At 38.7% G+C, this 22,113-nt stretch overlaps 1 long non-coding RNA gene across 1 annotated transcript in view; it reads left to right on the top strand.

The window, feature by feature from the left end:
• The window catches only part of LOC137856166 (uncharacterized), a 91,346-nt gene extending 76,492 nt beyond the window's left edge, over positions 1 to 14,854 (top strand). Inside the window, exons 2-4 of the long non-coding RNA XR_011096244.1 lie at positions 10,565 to 11,030; positions 11,899 to 11,951; positions 12,629 to 14,854. This is a non-coding gene — a long non-coding RNA (uncharacterized lncRNA). The remainder of the gene's footprint in view (positions 1 to 10,564; positions 11,031 to 11,898; positions 11,952 to 12,628) is intronic.
• The last annotated feature ends 7,259 nt before the right edge of the window (positions 14,855 to 22,113 follow it).

Here is a 22,113-nt window from a genome sequence, read left to right on the forward strand (position 1 = left end):
GTAGCAGCCATACTTGTAAACAGCAAAGCTGTTTGCTGTGTTAAATAGTGTTTATATAATGTTTATGTGCAGTTTGACACTGATACATAATGACTATCTTACCTAAAAACACAACCAACCAAACAACTCGTTTAAGATGGAAACTTTAGTAAGTACCTCTGTTTGAGAAATGTTGTATTTAGTAATGACTGTATTATTTTATGGACACCTTCTGTTGTTTAAAATAAATACATCACAAATCACTATCAATTGGCTAATCTCAGGGAGGAAATCTTTCTTAACTTTCTTAATCTTACAATTTAGAGGTGTTTCAGTGTATCTATAAGTGCCAACTTCTGTGCAAATGTATATACAGCACAGAAGCACTGTCGCGGTCTGAATTTCCTATTTTATATATATATATATTTTTTACCTATTTAAACTAACATTTTCCTTGAGTAATGAACAGAAGCACCTATCTTAAGCTAGTGTTTCTAATGCTGTTATTGAATAATCATGGTTCATGTAATGCTCTGTTCTATCTTATTTACCATTGCTTTTTACAGAGTAGGTTATTCCTGTCAGTTCAACTTGGCACGACCACTGTCAAAACTAGGCCCATGCTCTTTAGAGCTCCGTTGCTCATCTTGATTAAATCACTTCTATCTATCTTCAGTTCAACATCTTAACATCTTAACATCTTAACATCAACATCATAACATCTTAAGTCTTAAATAAAAATAAAATACAAAAATCCTTAAGCATGTAAGGTGGATCTGCATGCTGGAGGTTATTGCTCCAAAGGTTCTTTGAAGGCAAGGATCATACCAGATGTGCTAGAGGCAGACTGATTAAATTGTGCTGGAAGCAGCTGGAAGTCCAACTAGTTAGATTTTCTTCTCAAAAGATCCCCCCAACCATTAGGGCTTTGGGTAGCAGTAATATCAAGATTGTGGCTGACAAGCTCTTTTAATGACACAGAGATAGAATCTTTGCATGGACTATTTTGTGCAGCATGTTCCTAACACTTAATGGTAAGATTTGGAGTACTGTCAAAAACAAGGAGTGTCAGACTTCGTCTGCTGTGTATGTTCATGCAAGCATGAGGGAAACGGAAGGGAAATACATTTTACTAGCCAATAGCTGACTATTAAAATCTTCCTCAGACTGTAGAGATATGGACTAATGTTGGACTTTTCTCTTTAAAGGGTCTAATCGTCCTAATGAATCTTGAAGATACTACATGCAGCTATCCCAATTTATTTCTTAATGAATTTTTACGGTTGTCTTACCAGTAAGCTGAAACCATTCTTGATTGAGTTACTCTGTATTTAAAAACATACTAGAAATAACAAGTAAGCAGTACAGAAAATCACAAACCTTAACTTAACAAGACTTAGGTGGCATTCTGTATTATATTATATGTCTGATTTTTATGGTGGCTCAAGTTTTCTACTACACTCCATCTTGATGAAAAAGGGCATTGTTCATACCTAGTGACACTGCTGCCTGCTTAGCTTTACTTCTGCACTGAAATCAAATGCTTTCCTGCTTAGATTTTTTTCAGAGAAAGAAACAGGCCATTCAAATGCACAGGAATGGATTCAAAAACTACAATGCTTAAAGGGATCTTTCACTTAGAGGACAAATCTGTTTTTATGTTCGCTATTTGTTATTTTTTAATGTTTATTTATTTATTTCACAGAAAAGAGGAATGGAAGCTCTTATGGCTTTTGATGTCAAGTTTAATGCACAATTGAATGCTTAGTGACAAATCGGCAGTTTGATAAGACAAAGAAATGTTCAAATAATATATACAATTCATTTATTGATCCTCTGTATTGACACATGTCCTATATTATATATGGTATAAGGTCTGTGTATATAACTATATTTAAGAATTTGTACTTAATAGGTTACTTCAATATTGAGTTCAATAGTAGTAGTAGTAGTAAATGTGAACATCCGTTTAACTCAAGGGAAGTGTTGGTTTAATATCTAAGAAATGTTAACCTGATTGCCATTTAGAAAGAAAAACTGAACAAATTTCTGGCTCAGTAGCAGCTGTTGCTTGTCTCTGGAGTTGCTTCCTTGTTGGGCAAGCCTATTAATGGTATTTTGCGTGTGCTTAAATTTTCAATATTTCCAAAATGTAAAGGTATTTTGATTTTTTTTTTTTTTTTTTGGCGTAGATGTATAAGAAATTAAATGGTCAAAAAGTTGAAAATGGTCATTAATATAGGTGTTTGAAATGAGCGGTATAAATCTGTTAGTATTTAGGCCTCTGCCTGCTCAGAATTCGCCTATATGCAAATTTCAAAATTGAGCTAGCTGAATCATAGCAAAATTCACTTTCCTTCTGCTGCCTTAGTGTACTGTTTCTTCCACAGGGCCGCTCATCAATGTGAAGTCTGTGAAAATGTATGTGAATCACAAAAGTGTTAGTTTTTTAGCTAACAGGGAGATTTCTTTCCATTTTGTTAAAGTTGTTTGCATGTGAACTGTTGAACAATTCAGTGCATCAGTCAATACATAGTAAAGATACTACTAGAAATGTGGAATTGGTCACAAGCAGTAGGAAAGACTGAAATTACAATTAGTAATTCAGCAAATACTTATATATGTGTTCCAAGCTTATGATTTTTTGATGTAGGAATAAAATTTCTTTAATACTTATACAAGTATAAACATAGTATTTGAGAAATGACCAACTTGCAACAGACTCAAATGTTAGAAATGAAAGTAATGATGGAAATAATGACCTCCTTTTATAAAAAGGACACTGCTATTTTCAGACCTGCATGCTTTCCTGGAAACTCTCTTCATTAGCCTTTTTTATATATTTTTTTCTGCCTTTTGTCTTATCGTGCTTTATTATTTAACACATTTCTTATTCTAACATGTAGATGGCATCAAAATTCACCTTAATGTTTCTCCAGAAATAAATACAAGACATGACAAGATCTTTATGTGGATTTAAAATCTAAGAACTGAGAGTGAAGTGCACAAATAGTACGGCTAATCTACAATCAAAGAGAAAATAAAGGAAATGTAGAGAGAAGAGAGGCATCATTGTTCAAATACATTTTAGGAAAATATTTTAATCCTCTTTTCAAATTTTCACGTTGCTAAAGAAGTGACACTTCTCTAGTTCTGATGTAGTTAAACTTTAACAATGAAATGAATGACAGAAAACATAGTGCATTGGGTTTCTTGTCAAGCTAGCATACAGCTTCCCTCTACTTTTTCTTCTAAGAGGAACCAGCTATAAGCCTGATTACTTATGAGTTCCTCTGTCATCCTAATATAGTAAGAATAAAAAGTAAGTAAACAGCTGTTACGGTCATAAGAATCTAGCAATATTCTACCTTAACAGGTGGTGAAGAGGTCTGGGGATGTTTATGAAAGCTGGAGCATATCAGGGTATCAGTAGCAGCTTATAAAACAGTAGCAAAGGCAGACAAGGCATGATAATCAGCATGTCTCTACTGCATATAGTGGTAAGTCATTGCTGCTTCATGATGTCTTGACTGGCATCTTAATTTTCTTCATGTAGTGGATTTAACTTAGATTGTTTAGAAAAATACCTGGCACCAAAAGAAATCCAAAGCTCGCTGTGCTATTAGTGCATTAGATCAAGTCAGGAGTTTCAAAGCATTTTACTTGCTGTTAAACGGAAATTTTTAGGCATGCCACATGATGCACGTGACATCTGCAACTTGACAGTGCTAGACAGCAAAAGAAAAAAAAAAACCCTCATTCCAGTCCTGAAACAGATTTTTCTGATAAGTTAATTCAGCATTAAGTATTTTTTAATGCTGTATAAAATAGACACTATTAGAGAAAAGGGAATTATTGTTATTATATCTTACTTTTTAGACACCAATCACTAATATACTGGAGCATGTACCAGAGTATCTATGTATGTATGGTCTCCAGCAAAGATTGCTACTTCAAAGACAGCCTTGCACCTCAGGGTATGCTGAGCTTCTTCTGTTATCATAAGGAAACCAGAAACATATCAAAATGATTGTCATTAAAGCTAGAAGGTGTCAGGGGATAGCTAAAAGAAACTTCCTACTGCTTGGAAGCCACATCACATTGAAAATGCTTGAGTTTCAATTTATGTGCAGGAAGGTAAGGCAATGACAAATGGCCATTATTACTATCTTATTTCAGATAAATTTGATTAAAAAAAAAAAAAGTGCTCCAAACAATTATATACTATAGTATTAATTTGTTAAATGGGTATCTATTTGTCAATAATTGTTGCAGAAAGGATATTGAGGCAATGTCACATGAGAAAAAATGTCATGGTTGGATCTGTAGGAGATGGCATGCATTGGAATGGGTTTCATGGTTTTCACTGGGACTTGCTCAGTCTCCCAAGGCGGTTGTTCTTATGAGGCTGTTAGCACTGATTGGAGTATGCTAACCAGGCGCAGGCATAACATCCTGTTTATCTGTTAAGTTCCTGTGTTCATGTATCCTTGAATAGTATTTATGAAGTATTTCAGTGGTTTTCTACCATGTTTTGCACTGTGTTTATCTTACTGTCACATAAACCAATATGGAAAATGGTAAGGAAGGCAAAGAAAAGAAGGGCGATGTCCTACCAGTGGTAGTCACTTCCCATGAGAACCACCACAAGAACACCAGGGTTTTGCATGTGCATCATCTGAACAACAGCTCAGGAAAAAACACATGGGATTATAAGGGTTGTTTGTTGTTACTTTTGCTTTATCTGAAGAGTTGATTTGGTTATCATATGTAATCAGTTGGTTGTGCTGATTTCTTCCACTTGAGAAAGCTCTAAATGATAAGTGCAGAAATTTCTCTGTCCAGTGTAACTCACAGCACTTTAGTGCTCAGTGCTGTTTGATGGTTACTGCTGTCCACTTGCACAGAAAAGCAAAGACAAGCTCTAAATCTAGAAATTTCATGTTTTTCTGTTAACTAGCTCTTTTAATTTATTTATTTATTTATTTATTTATTTATTTATTTATTTATTTTAACTGCCAAATACTCCTACCTATAGACTCTGTAGCATGTGGGAATGAAAAACTTCTGGATAATCAGTAGTTTAAGTAAGAGCAGGTGAGTAATAAATGAAACGTGAACAGAGGCACCTACTCTGAGATGCTTCCAGGCTAAAAGACAGACAAAATTGCTCAGAAAGATGCAGGAGATATCGGTGGCTTTCTGTATGTACAGATGAATGTCAGCATCAAGTTACAGAGAAAACGTATTACTCTCCAGGAGAGTGGCTATTTAGAACAATTTTTCAAGAAGGAAGTCTGGGAGTCTTCTTAATGGGGAGCAGGAGCCTGAGCCACCATAAAAGCAGGGCAGAGAAAGAGAATGAAGACGGAAAGTAAAAAATGAAACAGCAGACTGACAAAGCCAAATGGACAAAGCAGAAAGTGACAGAAGACAACAGGACAAGAAATAGAGATGAACTTTTGATGTTCTTGCAGGCTGAGGTGGGGAGTTCCAGCTTGGTTTAGTAGGGGCTGATTGAATACCATTCCTTTTTCCCTCACAATGATTTTTCAAGGAATCACAGAGTACAAATGATTTGCAAGCAACCTGCAGTTAGTAGACAAAAGTTTATAGGGAGAAGGTGGGGGATGGGAGAAGAACAGAAAAGGAGAATAAGTGGGACCTTTTCTCCCCATACATAATTGTAAACATGTCACTCGATATCAAATCAGAAGCAGCCTTCATGCTTTTCATGTGGCTATGACAACAAGAAAGCAATATTTACCCAGGGAAATATGTTTGTCTCTTATTTTTCTGTGTTGTTCTTAAGTGGCAGCTTGCTGGTTAACTAAAAGAAAGCTTGGTTAAAATTACTTTGATAAATTTAAGGACCTGTACATGAAACAAGTTTGGTCATAACTACCTCTTTTGGAAAGGTGACATTTATGTTTGCACTTTGATTTTTAGATTGTGCTTTCCTTCATAATGTGCCTTCCTACCTAATGCCTTTTCAATAAGAGAGTCTCCTGAGGTGGTCTTCTCCAGACCCTTAAGATCAGGTCGGGAAGGTGGAGTGATCTTTAATATCTTCAAATTTATGTTATTTCTGCATTGATAAGGACATTTTTGAAGAGGTAGATTCTAAATCTTTTGTTAATGGTAAGTAATACATTTCTATGCAAACGGTGCCATTGAATTTCCTGTGCTGTATCTTTTCTATCACCTTACTTTGGGTCTCAATGAAATGTGAACTTGGATTGCTTCCATCTGAGTCTGAACTATTAATTATATTTATGTGATGGCTTATGCTCTTGCTCATCTTTCATATGTAACATTGCTGCTTTTGCCAGGAACACATGGGCTTGGAGTAGAGCCTGGTTTGCATTTGAACTCTGCCCCAAAACTCTGTTCCAATTGTATGTGAATAGTCTTCCATAGTTGCCCCAGCAGATTTAATGCCTTACCTGACTTTTTCTGCCATATTCAGATACAATTCTTATTCTTCTTCTCTTAGAGTTCCACCTTTATTAAAATAAAGTAAAAGTAGCTGCAAGATAGTAATTTCATTTTTAGGGCATCTCTTTCACCATAATGACCAGAAAAATAGCTCAGATAGAATCACAGAATCCCACAGAATTGTCTAGGTTGGAAGAGACCTCAAGATCATCGAGTCCAACCTCTGACCTAACACTAACAAGTCCTCCACTAAACCATATCGCTAAGTTCAACATGTAAACGTCTTTTAAAGACCTCCAGGGATGGTGACTCCACCACTTCCCTAGGCAGCCCATTCCTTGTGAGGCAGCCAATGCCTCACAACTCTCTCAGTAAAGAAGTTCTTCCTAATATCCAACCTAAAACACCCCTGGTGCAACTTTAGCCCGTTCCCCCTAATCCTGTCACCAGGCACGTGGGAGAACAGACCAACCCCGACCTCTCTACAGCCTCCTTTAATGTACTTATAAAGAGCGATAAGGTTGCCCCTGAGCCTCCTCTTCTCCAGGCTGAACAAACCCAGCTCCCTCAGCCGCTCCTCGTAGGACTTGTTCTCCAGGCCCCTCACCAGCTTTGTCGCCCTTCTCTGGACTCTTTCAAGCACCTCGATGTCCATCTTGTAGCGAGGGGCCCAAAACTGAACACAGTACTCGAGGTGCGGCCTCACCAGAGCCGAGTACAGGGGGACAATCACTTCCCTAGACCTGGCCACACTGCTTCTTATGCAAGCCAGGATGCCGTTGGCCTTCTTGGCCACCTGAGCAAACTGCTGGCTCATACTTAGCTGACTATCCACCAATACTCCCAGGTCCTTCTCTGCCTGGCAGCTTTCCAACCACTCATCTCCCAGCCTTCCTGGACTCCTCTGCCCTTCAAACAGCCTCCCAAGGGACTCTACCAACCAGAGTCCTGAACAGTTCAAAGTCAGCTCTATGGAAGTCCAATACAGTGGTTTTACTGGTCCCCTTCCTGGCTTCTTCAAGAATGGAGAACTCTACCATTTCCTGGTCACTCTGCCCAAGACAGTTTCCAACCACCACATCTCCCACCCGTCCTTCTCTGTTTGTGAAGAGAAGGTCTAGTGGGGCACCTCCCCTGCTTAGGGAGGTGCCAGCTGCGTCAGGAAGCTATCTTCCATGCTCTCCAGAAACCTCTTAGACTGCTTTCTCTGGGCTGTGTTGTGCTTCCAGGATATATCTGGGAAGTTGAAGGCCCCCATGAGAACAAGCGCTGACGATTTTGCAACTTTTGTCAGCTGCCTGTAGAACTCCTCATCAGTCTCCTCATCCCGGTTCGGCGGTCTATAACAGACCCCCACCAGGATGCTTGCCTTGTTGACCTTCCCGCTGATCCTAACCTACAGGGACTCAACCTTATCATTCCCAGCCTCAAGTTCTGTGACATCAAAACTCTCTATGATATAGAGATCCACACCACCACCCCTTCCACGCTGCCTGTCCCTTCTGAAGAGCCTCTAGCCAGACATTGCAGCACTCCAATCATGAGAGTGGTCCCACCACGTCTCCGTGATGGCAACCAAGTCGTAGCCTGCCTGCCGCACGATGCCTTCCAGCTCCTCCTGTTTGTTACCCATGCTGCGTGCATTAGTGTAGATGCACTTCAGTTGGGCCATTGCCTTCTCTCCCAGCCTTGCCATTGTTACCCCTGGCACAGATCTAACAAGCCTTATTTGTTCCAGCCCCGTCCCCTTTCTCACCTATTTAAAGCCCTCTCAATGAACCCCGCCAGCTCCTGGCCCAGGATCCATTTTCCCCTTAGAGATAGGGATTTGTCTGCAGCCGTCAGGCTGGGTGCCGAGTAAAGTGCCCCATGGTAAAAACAAAACAAAACAAAATTTATGTGTTGGCACCAGCCTCTGAGCCATTGTGGCTCAGAGTGGGCTTTCCGTGTCCTCTCTGTACCCCTCCCTGCCACCGTAGGGATGGACGGAAAACATCACCTGTACTCCCGCTCCATCCACTAACCATCCCAGTCCCCTGAAGTCCCATTTGATGGTCTTCAGGCTTCTCTCTTCAATGTCATCACTGCCAGCCTGGACTATTAAAAGAGCATAATAGTCAGAGGGGCGAGCCAGGCTGGGAAGCTTTCTGGCAATGTCCCTGACCCTGGCCCCAGGGAGGCAGCAGACTTCCCTCCGGGTAGGGTCAGGCCGACAACTAGGTCCTTCTGTTCCCCTGAGAAGGGAGTCGCCCACAACAATCACCCTTCTTTCTGTCCTGGTGGAGGCAGTCCTGAGGCGTGGAGTTGACTTCCTCACCCTAGGCATCCTCCTGGGAAGACTTTCTACCTCTTCCTCACCCACCGGTCTCTCAAGCTCCAGGGCCTCAAACCTGTTGCGTAAGGGCACCTGGGAAGGTGGGGCTGGTGGGGGAGGGCATCACCTGCGATGTCAAGCAGGGACCTGTCTCCATTCCTCTTCAACTCCTAGGTCCCCTGCCTCTGCCCGACAGCAACACGCAGGGGGTCCAGCCCCATTTGGGGTGTCTCACCCCGGGGCCTGTCCTTCAGGCCATGCAGGGAGTCGCTCCACAAGTCTATCTCCTGCTCACACTCCCTGATATCCCTCAACCTCTCGACCTCCTCCTTGAGTTCTGCCACAAGGCGGACCAGGTCGTCCATCTGCTGGCACCTCACACACACAGTCTCTTTGCCCCCTGCAGGTGGTAGCAACAGGCTCAGGCACTCCCTGCACCCGGAGACCTGAACTGCCGCAGTTTTGAGCAGGCAGTCGGTCTGGGTGTGTACAGACTTCCTGGAGAGCACACTGTGCCTGGTGTACACCATTGCAGCTGAGCTAGCGGTAGACTGCCGTTAGAGGAGGTGTTCGTATGGGCAGGGGGGAGCGCCCTGCCCTTCCTGCTCGCCCTGCCTGCGTGAACTGCCGCGCTAACTGCCGTGCCACTCCCTTCTGACATGCCACGCCCTGTTTGCCAGTCCTGTTTGCTTGCGCTCCCTAGGGGCAGCTTATGAACGGCTGGGGAGGGGGCGCTGCTGGTTCCGCCTACACCTTCTCACCTCGTTCACCTCCCTCGGAAGGGTTGCCGGGTCCTGGTGGCTCCCTCGAGTGGGCTCGGTGCCGGAAAAATTAGCCCTGCCTGTTGGATCCCCCGCTCCACTGCAGAATGCATCTGCCCCGGAGCCGATCACCTCGGCAAGTGGCCAAGCATTTAGGAACAAGAGCCCTCAAAAATCTATTGCAGGATGAATAAGTTGACTGTCAAAAACATTGCCAAGGAGCAACGTGAAAACATCTTCTGGGATCTTGTTCTCGCAGAACAGTCTGATGCAGAGGTAAAGTCAAAATAGAAAAATAAATAAAATGCAATATCTACAACAGAATGAAACAGGACATATGTACAGGACAAGGTCCTATATTTCTTTATACTTGAGAAGTCTTAATAACTTTTATAGTGCCAAAGATGTCAAGGATGAAATTTTAAGAAGAATAGAAATATTATTTATTATGAAATCATACTATATATATATATAGGCAATATAATTTGCCAATGCTTTGACTTCCTATGTCTCTTTCTTCCCTGTAGCCTCCAGCCAAAATTGGAGAATTCTGAAAATTCCTTCTATTTGTCTGGATTGCACAAGAACACTCTACTTCAATCCCTGTATCCAAAATCCCCTCTATTCCAGGCCTGAACACCTGGAAGCATTTTTGGAAAAGGGTGCTGATGGAACTATCTTTGTATAAAAGTTTTCACTCACTTCCTGCACATCCCTGGAGAAGTTTCTGTCCATGGGGGGTGACGTGGGATACTTCCTTTCTCTGAATTATCTCTGCAGGAGGTGGTGGTATCTTATTTCTGGCACTATCCACTAATATGCAGGCAAATGGAAAGGCAACCTTTGGCCCGAGAGTGCAACAAAGCAGAGCCTGCAGCTTCCACAGGGAATGCTTCTGAAGAAAGTCTCCTGTTTGTGGTCAGCAGTTCACCACCATGCTGCCTGCTTCCACCACGTGCATGGGGTGGATGCTATGGAGGAGAGTGGAACTGGCTGTGTAAGGCAGGGTAACACTGATGGTGTTTCTGACCTGGAAACAGCCCATGTACCAAAATTCATCTTTCCCCTGCAGCAAGCGGAGAAGACCATGGTAGAGCTGGCTGCCCCCCTGAGGTCCATGGAAGACCATGATGGAGTGGATACCCACAATGCAACCTGTGGACAGCCTTGAAGGAAGCTGCAGCTTGTGGAAAGCCCACATGGGTGTGGGTTCCTGGTGGGAACTGTGGCTGTGTGGAAAGGAGCCCATGTAGGAGCAGATTTTCTCATGGGAACTGTGGCCTGTGGGGGACCCGTGCTGGGGCAGTCTGTTTCTGAAGAACTGCACCCATGGAAAGGACTCATGCTAGAGCAGCGAACTGTGGCTTATAGGAGGGCTCCCACACTGGAGCAGGGCATGAGTGTGAGGAAGGAGCCAGACACGAAACATTTTGAACTGACAACACCCACCCATTCCCCATCCACCTGCACTGCTTGGGGCTGGAGAGGAGGTGGAAGAATCAAGAGTAAAGTTGGGCCTGGTAAGAAGGGAATCTAAGGTGTATATGTTTAATAAATTGATGGTACATTACATTAATTTTCCCAAGTTGAGTCTGTTCTGCCCATGACGGTAATTGCTAAGTCATCTGCCTGTCTTTATCTCAACCCATAAGCTTTTCAATCCTACTTTCTCCCCCTTGTCCTGTTGAGGAAGGGGAGTGGGAGAGTGGCTGGATGGGCATGTGGCAGCCAGCCAAGGTCATCTTGCCACAGCGTCTAGACATTTAGGCATGTATCTTCTGGTATTTTTCTCACAGGAATACAACTAGCAAATTTTTAAGACTTGATAACCATATTGACTATATAAACACGATTGTTAGCAAAAGCAGGCTAGGGTTTTCTGAATGCTTTTATACATATTTGTGTGTAAAAATATGCACACTTACACACACATCTCAACTGCTTCAAATAAAGCAACTGAAAAAGTCTTTATTTTTTTTAGTAATAGCTTCACTGTGGTATCCAAACCAGACTGGTTTGACAGAAGTTTTATGAGTATCTGAATGCTAGGAATATTAATAAAGCCTATTAAGACATAGCAATTACTAGACATTTATATATACTGCTGTGGCTTATTTCGTCTTTTTAATATGACTGATGTTTGTTATCTTTAGCTAAAAATAATAGTCATCTTTTACTCTGACAGTCCAAGAGAGTAATCATCAGGTTAAATACACAATATGTTAATATTATGCTAATAGTAAATGGAAGAGATTTTAAGTTTGACATTGCTTTCCACCAAATGTCCTGTGAATGCGATATACAAAAGTTGTTTTGTTTTGTTTTGTTTCTTTTTTTCTCCCTGTATTAGCTATAGGACAAAAGTTCAGCTGATACAAATTAATAACGCATACATTTTATTTTTAGCTCCTGCTATAGATCTTCTGTATCAAGATGTCAGTGAACTGAAAGGACAAAAGGTAAAAGCGCAATGACAAGGGTAAAGTACCAATATTTTTTTTTTGAGGAAAAAATCCACAACCCTGACTCAGAATACTTAGTGGACTGTGTCATTTTACTGTCACTATGTGGTTTCATTCTGTCTTCCATATTAATAGCGCTAAGAACAGACTCTCAGAGCACCTGGAACTGTTAATTTTCATTAGTGTTTCTAAAAGAACAGATGAGCAAAATGTTTTCCTATTTGCTGCAAATAAGAAGAAACATTTCACTACCCATCTTTGGTCAAGATGGGTTCTGGTCCCACTCTTCCAGGTGAAGAGTTACAAGAGGGACCTTTACATTTAATAGACTAGCTGAAATCCATACAGTTTTTAACACTGAAGAGTGAGTTTAGAAAATATTACAGAATTTATTTATTACAGAATTTATTTCTGTTTTGATTGGATTCTTATGCTGGTGCTACGTAGCAAAAAAAAATGTTTGTTAGATTGAGAGGTGCTTCATTCACTGATGCACCGTTTAGACTGCTGCCTCATGTAGAGTGAGATGAAAAGCACAGACAACATGGATATATCTTTAATTCTTCTCTTCTGTGAGGTCTGGGCATCTTATTCAAGGTGTTATAGATATGCTTCACTTTGGATTCACCAGCTGTAACTCTTTGAGTGATTTCTTTCAAAACTCTTTCTTTTAGCTTGTCCCTTCCCAGAGGTGGTCTTAGTCTCCCACAACAGCTTGGTAATTAGAAGACTAGAAGACTTGCCTGGGATATGGGGAAGACAAATTTAAGACTTGCTTTTTCAGAGGGGGTTTGAGTCTACATCCTCTGTCTTCTGGGAGAATACCTGAATTATTGGGCTTTTGTGGAAAATTCTAATTTGGGCCAAAAAGTTCAAGAACCTCTGACCTGTAAGAGAGGCTTGAGGGAATATCCTTTCTCTTCCAATACTGGAAAGGGAATGAGGAATCCCAGTTCCAGTGTGGGACAATGAAGTTTGCATTAACTCTATTAACGAGTTACATGATTGTGCAATCTATATGTTAGTAAACTGCCATGCAGTATCAGGGATCTGATGTACAATATGCTGTGTCGTGTAAAGTTGATCATAAGAGAGGGAAGTGCTATGCAAAGATGGGTGTTTGTTGTTGTTGTTTTTTTTTTTTCTTTATTTGTTTTGTTTTGTTTTGTTTTTCCACTAATAAATAGTAATTTATTTCAGCAACTGGAAAAGCTATAGTACCTTTTATATATAAATTCAAATTTTCCTTTAAACAGACTTTGCTTTTCCCCCAGAGAAACTGTGTCAGTATAGATGAAAATGGTACAATGCTGGGAATATTTCTGTGGCCTCATAACCTTAGCTTTTTCTGAAATCCTATACTCTTGTCAGTCCTTTTTTTTTTTTTTTTTTTTTTTTTTTTTCCCTAGACTGATATTGTATACCCTGCTAGCTTCCTTTCTATTCCTGGAACCAATGTAGCTCTTTTTAGCTTCTGTCTACTTTCAGTTTCCATTAGAGCTGTGAGACTCATTCTCCTTCCTTTGTGTCCTATGGACTGTCCTCAGGCCACCTCATCTGGTCCCATTTAGGGATGGAATTGCTAAATACCACCTCTGAACTGACACCTTCCAGATCTACCCATCACATTTGACCTTTCTCTGTCAGCCTTGTTTCTGTTGCTGCTGTGCTGCTGCCAACTCAAATTCAAACTAGCACACCTGTGTGCTAGTCTAAGCATAAGCTAGCATAAGCTCCAGAGTCCTGCACAGCTCCAATGAAAGGTGATTTGAGTGGCATGTTACCTCTCTTGCATCAGCCCCTTTTAGTGTTAAACATGCAGCCAGAACTGCCCTGAGCAATGGCAATTTTTCTCTTTGCCGTGGATGGACCTGCCAATTACATAGCCAAAGCTCAGCTGTACTATGCACGACACCAGTTTAGCAAGTGGGAGTAGAACAGAGCGGAGAAAGAAAGACCCTTTGCTCATGTGGCTGTGGAAAAAAATTCTGATTGCAGGGTCCTTGTGTGGAAATCAAAGTCCTGTGCTAATGAGGAAATTATTTCAGTGCAGGCACGTATTTTCTGAAGTCCATTTACACTTTCAAACAACAAATGGCTTTAATTCTTGGTCATTATATTTGGCTAGTCCTTGCAAGGGAATGATGACAAGGCCTGCTGTTATCACCAGGTACATAGCCCCAGTGTTAATACCACAGATTAAATTGTATTGCAAGTAGTGGTAATGAAGATTGCTGTGTGCTGCATTTTTATTACAGATATTGTACTGTTGTAATGTATACATCAGTGCTTCCTGTGCCCTTCCATTGATCAAGCTATGACATATGGAACTGTTGAAATAATTATGAATTGAGGATACAAGTACAAAGATCCTCCAAAATTGACTACATTTCTGTAATGCATAATTAAAATGTTCATGTCAGCAAATAATGTTGATTGCACTTGACAGTGTATTATGCTAGTGTTTCATTGAACTGGCAGAGATACTTGCAAAAAAATGGTTATGTTTTTAATAGGAAGGGACTGGAAATCTATTTCCTTTTCTCACTTTGTCTCCTTACCTATAACTTGTCTTTGTACATATGGTAAGTATTGACACCTGGGACAATTCTGAAGAATATGTAATACATACAAAGAAAACAACTATTTGTAAACTCCCCTGGCTTTTTAAATGCAACCAGTCGAAAGAAAAGTGAGTCAGTTCACTGTACTTTGAATAGTGAATACCATTCTTTGCAATAGAACTTAAAATTGGACTGGCAACCCCAGGCTACAAGATAAACCAAAACACAGATTGTTTATTCCATGGAAGATGTATTCTAGATGTATCCTAGAAGATACAGTGCTTAGGACACTGTCTTTATTAAAGCCATTCTTGATTAATGTCAGTGTGTGGTCATAACCAGATTTAAGTTCTTTAACAATATGATTGAATAAAGTTTTCTAATATATCCTGTCCAGTCTCCTCTCCTCCTTTATCCTCCCCATTATAGGCTCACTGTTTGTTTCTCTGATTTTCTCAGTCTGAAATTTTAAGTATGATTATCTGCTTTGTTATACAGCTGGTCCTGCTGAAATCAGCAGTGACCTACTAGTCATACATTCAATATCTATTAATTCTTTTCTTCTTGGTTGGTAATGGTATTACCGTGCTGGTATTATCCAGTAGGCAGATTTTCATCTTGGGGTAGTGTAATTAAAGTCTAAGTTTAATTCCACATCTCTTTGGTAGAAATGGATTTATTAGCTGTGGAAGATAAGAGGAGTAAAACAACACTTAAAATAACTGAAGGTTTTCCGCATTTGGTTGTTCAAATTAGGAATACAAACTGATGCTGAGTTTGATTAAAACTTAAAAACAAAAACAAAAACAAACAAACAAAAACTTTTTACCTAAACATTAAGGAATGCAGCAAGACCATTACACTTTCAAGGTTTCATGCTGTTTTCAACAGAGTTACGTGAAAAGGTCTGCCTTCAAGTTTTGGTGAAGAGAGGGAAGGCAAGGGAAGAATAAGAGCAGGAATGAGTGTTCCCAGTGTTTGCACCAAAATCACCTTGTTCCCCATTTTCTGTGTTACTAAAATAAACATTTACTAATCCCAATACTTAGCCTTTTGCCTTTGCTATTTAGCTCTGGGAAACCTCTTACCTAGAAAGCATGATATTGCACTCCTGATCTGATGCTAGGATAGTAGGCAATTAGCTGCTGATTCAATTGCTCCTGAATGGCAAACTGGGAGTGGCATATGCCTATTTCAGGACCATTTAACTTGATGTTCAATGTTATTTAGCCCAAACCATGACTTTTCAAAACGTGTAAGACATGCTTGGAAATCTTTTTTTATTAATTAACTCTTCTTAAGAATGTGCCTTTCTCTAACCCATGACCTTCTCAATTCGCTTTTGGGACTGTGTGACTTGTATATAGCACATGAATAGTGACTTGCAAAATATGAGATTTTGAAAGTCTTCTGTTGGGATTGACAAATTTATGCATGCAAAGTATGTACAATAATTTTCATGGGGATCTTTCTACACCATCCTTCATTAGACTCCACAATCCAGACACAGCCCAGCTTCTAAGGGTACATAAGCCAAACTTCGAAGTCGCTAAATATATAGGTAGATGCTTAGTGTAATTTTCAGAAGCAGCTATGATTCAGGTCAAGCTTCTTTTACTTTAATGTCATTTATGCATGAGATTTGTATTTCCCAGTTCCTTACAATTCCAAAAGGAAATAGTTGGTGCAAGAACATGAAACTCCACTCAATGATGTATTCATGACACCTATGACTAGGCAGTGCTCTCAGACTTTCCCTGCAAGAAACAATACTATCTATTAAAGATGTTGCAATACTTAAAACACTTTCTAGCAGAATGGATCAAAAATATCTAGGGGACCATTACATACTAATTTGGTATAAACCAATGAAAAAAAGAAAATGGGTGTTTAGAACAAAACATTTAATGAAAAAAAAAATATTGAAGCGAGCCATATAAAAACAATAAAATAATGGTTCAGAATAAAGTTGGTATGCTTTTGAACTCAGCGTTTTAACTTTGAAGGTTTTTTTTTTTTTTTTTTTTTTTTTTTTTTTTTTTTTCGTTCCCAGGACAATATTTCAGACTACCTCTTCAGAGATAGTGTAAGAATTTGAATATAAATTTAGAATGTAGTTTTCTATTTAACAACTGGAGTTTAGATTAGCAATGGACAGAAACCAACATGAGTACAGGTCTATAGGCAATGTTTCGTAGAATATTTTGGGAAAATGTATCAACATAGTTCTTGTAGTTCTATCCAGATACTGAAATTGAATAGAAAAGATGTTAATAAAACCTTTTTCACACACACATGCACACACACACACACAAATATCCACCATCAGCAAATTTTATGGGATTTAGTAAAAGATCCAGGAGAATTTCCATTCCTGGATGAAAAATTACTGATTAAACAGTTACTCCAAGTATCATAAGTGGATTAAGCAAGTATGAAAGGTAGAAGTCTCATTAGCACAGAATGAAAATATAACTGGTCCGGTTACAAAAAAATATGATATTGATGTTTCACATTCCTGTTGTAATAAAAGTAGACCATTAGTAATACAGGTATAATACACTTCATTTCCATCACTACTATAGATTATATATAAGAAAAATATACTGATGTCAATCAGAAATCCTGACAGCAGCAGCCACCAGTGCCAGGCTGGGGCTGAGGAAACATGGGAAAAATTTTAGTACGTCATGGGTACGAAACTACCATGCTTTGAGGATTAGTTTGGGATAGGAAAAACAATAATCAGTGTGGTCCCAAAGGATTCTCCACTGTGAACAGATATATCTTAATGGGAGACAAAAAGAAGGGACCCATCACACTGTCTTAAACCTGTAGGAATACAAGCAAAACATCCAGGGAATTAATTCTTGATTAGTTTGATAGACGCTCATAATCAGAGTATCCCAGAATGTGTATATAATGTGTTAACATTATATTTCTATTTAAGCATTTGAAAAATACTGTGGATCTGACAGTGCAGATCTCAACAATGCCTATTTCTCTGGGTATGCTTATTCTGTTGTGATGACAACAGGGTTAATAAAGTGGCTTTTTTTTTTTTTTTTTTTTTTAACTCTCCTCCAAATTGCAAATGAATGCAAGATCAATGGTACTATTACTGGTCTTTTTTCTGCATCAGTGTATTTCTGACAATGTGCACTATAAGCATAAGAGGATGATTTGACCTCCTTATTGTAGTGGGATGTGGCAATTATTTTTTTTATTGAAATTTCAATTAGCTTTTCTGTTCTTATAATGTTTTACCTAAATCCTCTTTTTAAGTTCCTACTGAGGTTACCAGAAAAGATCATCTAAGCATGACTGTGTTAAAAGGTAGAGGTAAAGAAAACAAATTATTTCTATTGTGTACAAAATTGAGGTCACTTTAGGTTAACTGAACTGGATTCCTTGAAGAGATGAAGACTTTCCACATCATGAAGAATCATTCAGAGAATTCTAATTGAAAAAAGAAAGACACCGCACCGGCCTCTTACAGAAAAGAAAAAGATACTGAGATTAGTACAACTGAGCAGGAAAAACTGAAATAGATTTTACAGACTGTTGCCTTTATGACCCTTATAAAAGAAGAAGAATTGTCAAATGAAAAACAATGGAGAAAACCCTGCAGATTACAAATTTATATTAAACTGTCTAGCAATCTGAGTTCACAGTTTGGACCAAATAAAGGACAAAGGAGTTTAGGTCTTACAATTAGAATTCTTCCACATCTGAAATACTTAAATGCTATTAGAAAATTTAACATTTTTTAGCATTTAGCGTTTGACACCAAATTAAAAAAAAATAGATGTTTTTCACAGAGAGAATTAAAAATTTCATTTGGCATTGACTATTACTGCTAAGGTTAAACTGCTTCCCCCACCCCCAAAAAAACTTATTTTTGTTTGTAATTGGGTATTTTTAAAACACTTTTTTCCAGTCTTTAGCTTGCATGATACAGAAGAATTTTAATGAGTAGTGAAGCTATTTTGAGTGTATATATATATATATATATATGTTAAACACAGGGAATCTGAAGTTCATTAGCCCTTGTAGAAGTGCTAAACCAACTATGTTCAAAAATATAACTATATTGCAAAAATATAACTATATTGCAGGGTCCTCTGTTTTCTGTGAAAATGCATGCCATTTGCCAAGCTTGTTCTCTTGGATGTGAATGCATTCAATTAAGAGAAGTTCATAAATTACATACTACTCAGTTCTAATATAAAGTAAGTCATTTTTGCTGATCCAGCTAAGAAGCCAGTAAGCCCATTTTCACAATGATAATGCCAATATAACTCATAGGGCATTTAACTCTGTCCAAGAAAAGAAGAATAGATGGGTTCCTGTGCATGTGTATGTTGCAGGAAAGTGTTTATCAGCTATTGCAGTAGTATTGGGTCCCTTTCATGAAGTGTATGGGAAAGAAGAAAAGAGTAATGGCCTATTTCATACTGAAAGGAAGCTTTTAAAAGACATGACAGAATGAAATTAAAGTAAACTTAGGGATTTGTTATATCCTATGATTTGCAATGACACCAGAGATTGGCTGAAATTCACACTGGGTTTAAATTAAAGCAAGTCTTCTGAATTCAGGGGCATTACGCCCGCTGTACACATTGTCATTTGGTACCTCTTGTATTTTCAGTCCAGTATAACAATGCTGCACAATGGGTAAGACTTGGCAACACGTTTTGAAACAAGAATCTGTACCTTCACAAAAGGCATATTTTCGTGAGTTCTTCTGTAGTCTATAGGGAGAGAGGAAAAAATGAGAAAAATATTAACTACCTCCACCTGTAATCAAAGAGGGTTGCCATAGAGATGGTGCCTCATTTTTTGTGTTAATGGGGGTCAGACTACTGCCTATTTCCCAGTTATTTTTTTTTCTGCATCACAGATCTACTCCTTTAAACTTTACTTATGCACAGTTGGCAATTTCAGTCCATTTTTACTCTTTTTGTCTTTAATCTTCTGAAAGAAAACATCTTAAAGCACATCAGTGTTACAGCTGTACATTCACACACAAACAGTTCAGGAAAATGAATGATAAGTCTTTCAAAATAACATTGTATGCATTCTTTTTTTCACCTATCCTCACGTAACTGAAAGTAGTTAAACTCCATGAGTACCCAATGAAAACAGACTGATACAAAAACAGAAAGTTTCCTCTGTTCCTGTTCTCCTTCAAGCATGTGTCTTAAATTCACTGTTTAAAACTTATCTTTAAAGGGAAGGGAAGATAAAGGATGTTTCCTTCTGGGACTGTGGTGGAATAGCATGCAGAAGGAGGGCCTAGATTGCTAACTGCTCACCATAAAATTATGCTTATGTTCAGTGTACCCAATAACTTTGCTCTCAAAATTTTAATCGTTTAATTTTCTGAGATATGATTGTTGCTATTCTTAGTATTTTAAGAAAGTAAATATTAAATTCCTTATTTTATAGTGGCATTTTTTCTCCCTTTTTTGGGGAACAAAAGTGAACGCAATTTTTCTTAAAAACTGAAAAAATGCTCTCACACATTGCTCTCATAGTATTTCAACACAGTAAAACAGGCCATCACCCAAGGATTAGATAACACACAAAGGAGTATATTACTCAGGGTGTTGCCAGGTCTACAGATAAAGTGGTGATATAAAAACAAAAAACAAAAAAAAAAAAAACACTAGGTAACAAAAATTTTTGTAACTGAAATATTCTGTAAACTGAAATATTTTCCCCATGTTTTCAAAATACAAATTACAGTAAGTAAAACAATGGTAGTAAGGTGTTAATTAAGTATATTCTTCATAATTTTCTTTTGATTTGATTCTCCCTCAGAGGTGCAGGGAAGTTACCCAGAATGCATATGGAAAAATAAGATGCCTTTTAAACTAAATCTTAGTTAAAGCGACTGGGGAAGCCATAGGTCCTGTCTATGTCTATCAAGTAAAGTCTATCAGATACATACCTGGCTGCTTTGAGATTCATTTACCAAAATGCCCTGGTCAGATGAATGTATATGCAGCACTGAATGACATCATAACCTTCACTATAACCTTCACTGTCTTTACAGTTATGTAGTTTGTCAGCTGTGCTTTTTACCCTATGTAAACATTAGGTTTGACAATTTCATATGCTACCACTTGTCACATGTCCAGGAGTACAGCTGCACATGGCTCCACTATACCATTGTCTTAGAGATAGACCTTTACTGTATTCATGACCCAGTTCTTGAGAAAGCATGAATATTCTTGAATAAGCTATCAGCTTGCTGAGTCTGTATAGGTGACACATTTAAAATCAACAACCTTTGTTAAAGTAAACCTGCTGATTAAAATTAATTTTTACTTTTTACAATATGCATTTTGTTCTAGCTGCTCACTCTCCTTTTCAAAATTTATATTTTGTTGTTGTTGTTGTTGTTTGTGTGTTTTTTTGTTTTTGTTTTTGTTTTAGATAGATGGGTTTCTATATTTTCTTTTGCATCACTCATACTCTGCTAGGTACTTGAGAGGGGAAAGTAAGAACATGTTTTTTTCTCTAAGAAGCTAAACTTCATTAGTATCATCATATGCATTTGTGTCCTTGTGATGGTGATTTGGATGGATATGTTCATACAAGAAAGGTTAGTGTCACAGTTTACCATAGAAAGTCTTTTTCTGATAATGTCTGTTCTACCAATGGCCTGTTGCTAGACAGGCTGGGTAAAAGTGTGACTAGACTATAGAGATACAGGGCCTTAAAAACAACCACCAAGCTACATGGGAAACTCAGAACAATGTTAGTACATAATCAAATACAAAATACAAAACTAGTACATAAAAGTACTACTTTTAGTTTTCTGGTGTTCAAAATCTGCAAACTGGAGTCAAAAAGCCCTGAACAGATAATGCAGCCAATTTTCTCCCTGTTCAACTGAAACACTTGGAGAAAAGCACCTGAAGCTATTTAGCAATCTAATCTGTAGAGGTAAATTTTATTTGTTGCCCATCCTGTTTTACTGAATTTTGCTTCACAATCTCTGTTCCTGTTCCTTTTGGTGTTATTAGAAAGATGGGGATGAAGAGAAATAGGTTTAACTATGAACAAATTTAATTTTTACTCAGCTATCCTAAGATACTTCAGAAAAGTCAGTATAGGGCTGTTGGTAGGTCCTTGTTAAAAATAAATAAACTTTCAGGACCATAATCTGCCAGATTGGTGGTGATATGAAGCAATTCCTTAGGTTTTAAAAGACTAATCTGTTGGTCTCTGGACTATTAGCACAAGCCTTGTATCCTCTCTGTTGTCCAGCTGCCCTGGTAACATCTGATGGCCTCACATCACTCAGCTGTCAGGAGTCAGGCAATCTGTAGTACTGTTACAGCAACCATAATTTGCCTGAGAATTTGCACAGTATTTTTTGCTTGCTTGCTGCTTAAAGTGTTTTTTTGTTTGTTTGTGTTTTGTTGTTGTTGTTGTTGTTGTTTTGTTTTGTTTTTAAATAAAACTGTTTTTGCATTCTTTCAAGTAATTGTATTTGAGCCAAATTAGGTTCAGGTGCCTGTGTAAGTATGCAGAACCTCCTGTTTCTTTCTGTCTCTTTATTGGTAGGATGTTAGCAGGCT

This window comes from Anas acuta, chromosome 4 (assembly GCF_963932015.1).
Source record: "Anas acuta chromosome 4, bAnaAcu1.1, whole genome shotgun sequence".
In the NCBI taxonomy this organism is placed as follows: domain Eukaryota; kingdom Metazoa; phylum Chordata; class Aves; order Anseriformes; family Anatidae; genus Anas; species Anas acuta.